The sequence below is a fragment of the Mizuhopecten yessoensis genome, unplaced genomic scaffold (genome assembly GCF_002113885.1).
Source record: "Mizuhopecten yessoensis strain PY_sf001 unplaced genomic scaffold, ASM211388v2 scaffold8123, whole genome shotgun sequence".
Classification (NCBI taxonomy): domain Eukaryota; kingdom Metazoa; phylum Mollusca; class Bivalvia; order Pectinida; family Pectinidae; genus Mizuhopecten; species Mizuhopecten yessoensis.
In genome coordinates, this window is record NW_018407390.1 from 3,329,716 (window position 1) to 3,336,217 (window position 6,502).

General features: G+C 36.4%; 1 protein-coding gene across 3 annotated transcripts in view; it reads left to right on the forward strand.

Moving 5' to 3' along the window:
* Positions 1–415: 415 nt before the first annotated feature.
* The window catches only part of LOC110455010 (organic cation transporter protein-like), a 25,475-nt gene continuing 19,388 nt past the window's right edge, over positions 416–6,502 (forward strand). Inside the window, exon 1 of one of the 3 annotated variants that reach the window (XM_021504883.1) lies at positions 416–508. The gene's annotated coding sequence lies outside the window, so the exon portion shown is untranslated. Of the gene's footprint in view, positions 509–1,909; positions 1,990–6,502 lie in introns of those variants that run through there. The other 2 variants (XM_021504884.1, XM_021504885.1) reach the window with 2 other exon arrangements.

Consider the following 6,502-nt stretch of genomic DNA (forward strand, 5'->3'; position numbering starts at 1 on the left):
TTAGTTGCTCAAAAGTGGAAAACCGAAAAATATATATTAAAAATTCCTTTTCCCTTTGTATGTTGTTCTACAAAATTAACAATCCGTTTAGTGATAGAGATAAGAAAGTATGTCACAGCCACGTGGTGTTTAAGAACTAAATGAAATGTTTTTAAGACCTCCATTGATATTGTGCATAATCATAAAATGCAGAGACATATAAAGCCAGTAGTATATATACGTCTCTGATGTAATGTGTCCATTATGGGAATCTTTAGGCAAAATTATAATTTGCAGTTGTGGAAAAATGGTGGAAAAACACTCTGTCCGCATATATTGCATCAGACGAAGCGTAAAATTTTCCGAAGTTAATTGCATCAGAACACGGAACTTTTATCCGATCCTCCGTTCTGCATATTATATACCACCTTAAGCGTCTGCATGACATTGAAGCTACCACACGTGCGAAGTAGCGAGAAATAGAAACGTCAGGTAGTTTTAGCGGTTATCATCTAGTTTACGTACGTGTGTAAGTATTACGCTAAATTGTTAATGACATTGCTTCAGTTTAATGGCATCAGTATACAACGAAATGTTTACCAAGCCAGAGCGGAAGCAGTGTTCCGATCTGACCTTCAGCTACTCGCCAATAACGCAAGGCATCTTGTTCAAGTATTTTCACCATATAAGCTTACCCTTCAGTTCTGGTCTGTCACCTTCTGTGGTTGAATGCCGATATTTTAAAAGCTTTGATTTCAAAATGCACTTTTTTAATTGTTCATGATGTATATGTACTCCATGTAATCCACATGTACTCGTGACAAAGTACGTGGTCTAGATAAGGTGACTAATTATATAAGGATGTCAAGCTGACAATGCGGACATAGTAAAATGGGCGCTTTGATGGAAATGTGTTCAACATATCGACTTTTCCAAAATTGTTACAGGATAACAAAAATACCAACAAAATACCGTTAAAGATACAGTGTTGCATCATTCATAAAAAAAACCCTGTCCTGTTAAAAATTCAACCACCTGCATTATTACATGGGAGATCCTCACTCAATCTGTAGTGTAATTGTTTAAAACATCTGAAAGTTTTAGTTTGTGGTATGTGTTTTGTACAATTAAATGTATGTATATTGCACAGACATCTGCATTGTGTATGTAAATATGTTAAAATATTAAATAGTCTTCCCTAACTTGTAACCCTACTATATTGACACTTTGGTGGTGGTGGTGGTGGTGGGGCATTTTAATTTCAATTAAATCCAACAGATTGATTTTATGTCTGCACGTTAAGAAAGTAATATAACCCTGGATTAAGTATCCATAATAAGTATCAATGCATGATGTTGTCATTTTGTCACAATAATTCCCACAAAGATGAATGCTCTTAACAAAATAGGAATTAGAAATTTAGAATGATATTGAAATGATTGATATATTATATACAAAATGTATAAGGAACATGTATGAGCAACTTTTACAAACAGCACCAATCCTGAAGGGTCTTGCATATTTGGAATCAACTCTCTACAATTGTGGTAGATTCACAAACCTTAAATGTTTTTGAACCTAGACTCAATAAGCAATGGGTCAAACATCCAATCAAGTTTTTACCATTGTGCTACCAATATATAATTATTAAGTTGTATACGGGTCCTCTGCGCAACCTGTAAATAAGTGAATGGCTATATATATATGAAGCAGCGTCAACAGAAGCAATGAATTATGCTTACAGAGGAGTCGACCACCATGAACCATATTTTTGTTATCTTAATTAAATAGTAGGCATTCCATGATTCATTTACATAGCAATCATACAGCAATCATACTGGCTTCTTGCATCATGTTAGGACTTCAACTTTTCCATTCTTATTGTTAAAGGGGTTTTCCGCTTGCATGTCAAGGTCAACAGATTTTTTTTCCATGAATTGTTCACATTGTTTATAAGGACGGGCATAGCATTAAGAATTTCATGCCTCGACTGAAGAGATGTGAAACAGTGTGAGTATAGACACATACTATGTATCATATATTTATGATACATTACTTTTGAGTCTGTTATATTAGCTGTAAGACTAAGCAGTGTTACAATGGACAAATCATAGGTCTATGTAATACAGAATTCAGATAGACCTCATGAAATTTTCATAGGTCCAATCTTGACCAAGAAAATTTTACTTACTTTTATTTAAAGTAGCCCTTTTTCCCTCACTACTATACTTAAATAATACATATCACAGGAAATACCTTTATAGACAACTTAGTCTATGGAGTTCCTGATTCCTATAGACCCCATAGTAGACGGGTTTTTTTTTTATGGTGATTGTTTATGTGTCTAAGGTCAGACACTACTATCAGTCTTGAAGGTATGGGGTGTATATATGCTTACCTGAAATATAGTTTAAATTAAACTATATAATTATTGCACCTTCATAACTTTTATTTACTGTAATATTAAATCATTTTCAGGAGCATTTTTATGATTTATTTTGACAGTGAATGTTAACTAGATAACCTGATCCTTTAAAACTTTTTAAGTTAGTGTGGATCTCACAAATACTTCTTTTTTCATAAAAAGGTAGTTGATTTGTAAAGTTTTTTTAATCTTTACATATGTTGGCCACACCCAAACATCATTGTGTTGACTATTCAAAATATATATTTGCATTACATGTACTGACTGTATTGCTTTGCTTAAATTTGCATACTTGTTTACTGTCATGTATTTTCACTTATATATGTAAACAACTAAAGCCAACAATACAAGCCATCAATATTTAATGGTAAACTACTAAAACCAACAATATTTAAGTTACAATTAAGTGTACATTTTCAGAATTAAAAGCATAAATAAAATGTGTGTTTGTACATCCTAGGGAAAAATAACACTTTTAAAGGGCATCTTTTGAGCTGTTCTTTCAGATGAAATCGCTAGTTCTTAGAATATAGGAATAGTTTAGCATATTCACTGGTTGAAAATGCTCAATTTTCGGGTCCAAAATCGGTAATCTCCCTCCAAAATGGGGAGAGTTGGCAAGTATGATTCAACTGAACGGTAAGGCCTTTAGACCTCTTGAAGGCCTTCCTGTATTCCTGGTAGCTGGAAATTCATCTTCAAATTGAGTTGCTATTTCCTGACTTCAAACTTTTCATGTTGATATGAATATGAACCATGTAGCATTTTACTATCTTGTACACACACAATATCCGCCACTAAGGATCCTCAGTGTGTAAAATGTTTGCCTAATTTAAACGGTTAATAGTCAAGGAAATGCTTTGTGACACACACAGTTTGTCACTGATTATTCAGTGTTTATTTATAATATGTAATTTGTGTATATATTTTTAACAGTTGAGTGTCCACTTAAAGCATTGCTCAAAATTTAATTGATTATATGGTACTGAATTGTGTGCCTCATACTCATTGCAATATAACAATATGACATTACCATCTGATGATCACATGTATGCATTGATATGTTATTCATTCCTGGTTTCCACTGCGTACCAACCCATTACCCACTTCCCTATTCCATATTGGTTCTGTTGTCCACATAACTCCATTTCCATAGCTAGTGTTGAAATAATTGATTGTGAAGTAGGTAACAAATGTACATATATAAGTGTCATGACATTTGTTTTTGTTTCCTTTTCCATTTCATATAATTTAATGTATAGTTTGTATTTCAATGTATTGGCAAAATATATGAATAAAACAAAGTTTCAACAAAATTATTTAGAAATAACATGACTTCAACAGATACCCCCTTGTACTAGGATACATAACATAGTATTATCAAGGACATAACTTAAAATAAATTCAAATTGCGGTTTATAAGGTGATGTATTTCTGTAATCATTTTCAATATGTCTCATCATTTATAAAAGTGGTCTTTCAAAATGAAAATATAATTTGTTGAAGGCATTGATTATATTTCTTCATAAGGAATGTACTGTAGTTAGTATAATTACTAGTATTTAATCTGCCTATGGCAGAAGTTGTTTAAGATTCAAGTGATAACTTTGAATGATCATATGAATAAGAATTTAGTCTAGAATAAACTTGATTCCTGTGGAAATAGCAGAATTCAATCTGTTTGAAATCATCTGTTAGATGTCATTGCTCCGTTAACTACGTAGTATGAAGTTAACGTAAACATGAACTTAATAAGATTGTAACTAAATTTAACATGTGATGAAGTATACTTATTATGAAGTTCAAAACTGAAAGTGTTCTAAAACTTCAGATTGTTAACAAGTACAATGTAAAGCTGACAATGCTTTCTACCCTCAGACAGTTTAAACGGTGCAATTGACAATGCAATTTAGGAACAATCAGCTAGTTTTTCCCAGAAACTTCTTTCTACACTTTTAATGAACTTCTGAGTAAATAAGAAGTCAGTCATTTACATGGACTAGTTAGTCTGCAAGCAGCAAAAGTCGTATACCCCAATATCCCCATGTGAATCCTGTATCTGTCGGTGCGTAAGTGTGAATCCTAAGGCCTGTATCTGTTGGTGCGTAAGTGTGACTCCTGTAGCTGTCGGTGCGTAAGTGTGACTCTTGTATCTGTCGGCGCGTAAGGGGGACTCCTGTCTCTGTCGGTGCGTAAGGGTGACTCCTGTATCTGTCGGTGCGCAAGTGTGACTCCTGTATCTGACGGTGCGTAAGTGTGACTCCTGTATATGTCGGTGCGTAAGTGTGACTCCGGTATCGGTCGGTGCGTAAGTGTGACTCTTGTATCTGTCGGTGCGTAAGTGTGAGTCCTGTATCTGTCGGTGCGTAAGTGAGACTCCTGTATCTGTCGGTGCGCAAGTGTGACTCCTGTATCTGACGGTGCGTAAGTGTGACTCCTGTATGTGTCGGTGCGTAAGTGTGACTCCGGTATCGGTCGGTGCGTAAGTGTGACTCTTGTATCTGTCGGCGCGTAAGGGGGACTCCTGTCTCTGTCGGTGCGTAAGGGTGACTCCTGTATCTGTCGGTGCGGAAGTGTGACTCCTGTATCTGTCGGAGCGTAAGTGTGACTCCTGTATCTTTCGGTGCGTAAGTGTGTCTCCTGTATCTGTCGGTGCGTAAGGGTGACTCCTGTATCTGTCGGTGCATAATTGTGACTCCTGTATCTGTCGGTGCGGAAGTGTGACTCCTGTATCTGTCTGTGCGTAAGTGTGACTCCTGTATATGTCGGTGCGTAAGTGTGACTCCTGTATATGTCGGTGCGTAAGTGTGACTCCTGTAGCTGTCGGTGCGTAAGTGTGACTCTTGTATCTGTCGGCGCGTAAGGGGGACTCCTGTCTCTGTCGGTGCGTAAGGGTGACTCCTGTATCTGTCGGTGCGGAAGTGTGACTCCTGTATCTGTCTGTGCCTAAGTGTGACTCCTGTATCTGTCGGGGCGTAAGTGTGACTCCTGTATCTGTCGGTGCGTAAGTGTGACTCCTGTATCTGTCGGTGCGTAAGTGTCTGCCAACAGGTGAGCCGCTCCTGTACTGGTCACTGCCTACCTAGGTACTTTTATTTTAATCATTACATAATGGTACAAGACAGAAGTTGAATACTGTATACCAGGGAATTTTTGCTGCAGTTTAATTTTTCCCTTTTCCCCTTTTCACAATGAGAGCGAATTTATCATGAGAGCTAAAATTTATACAAGTGCACAGCATACCATTTATTAGAATGGTAGTAATAACATGTGGATAGAAAAATTAACACTGGCAAATATGGATTTGATCTGTAAAGGGTGTCTTTTTGACTCGGCGAAAGTTTCAGGGTATACAGTGTATGAAATTTGTGATAACTGCTGGCGCAATCCCCACACGTCATGATCATTATAAGGAGAACACTGATGCTTGCAATAACATATAACATTAAACCAGAGTGTCCTGTCTCTTCACTCATAAAACTTGTTTCCAACCAAGATCAGATTTACTTCAGCAATTCAAGTCTTGACAGAGTTTAACAGAATAGTGACTCTCAATTAACGACCCGGTTATTTATGATATTTTAATTGAGCATGCCAATGATTTTTATTTGCTGTCAGATATACCTAGTACATGGGAAGTCTACCATGTGGTGTACTCCCTAGCTATTTACATGAATAACTGGTATACTTACATCTACACCACATACATGCTAGTGTTAATATGTAGTTATGAAGACACTGTATACTATACAGGTAAGAGTCTTATATATACCATATTGTGCACTTATGTCATGTTTTACTATTAATCTTATCATAAGGTCCATAAAGGTGTATGAACTGATCATGTATATATATCCATATAGGTGCTTACTGCTAATGATAAATTTTGTTGGTTGAAGGATGAGTTTAGTATATGTATTGTAGCGAGCGGAACTAGACTGTTGATCGTCAGCAACCATGTAGCTCAATTGTAGAGCATCTGTCTAGAGTCGGGAGGTTCCCGGGTTCGAACCCTGGTCTGGCTGTGCATTCTTTCTGCTCATGTTACAGTATCACTATCATGAACTGCAAAAGCCTTCTTTTTTATGCGTAAAGGCC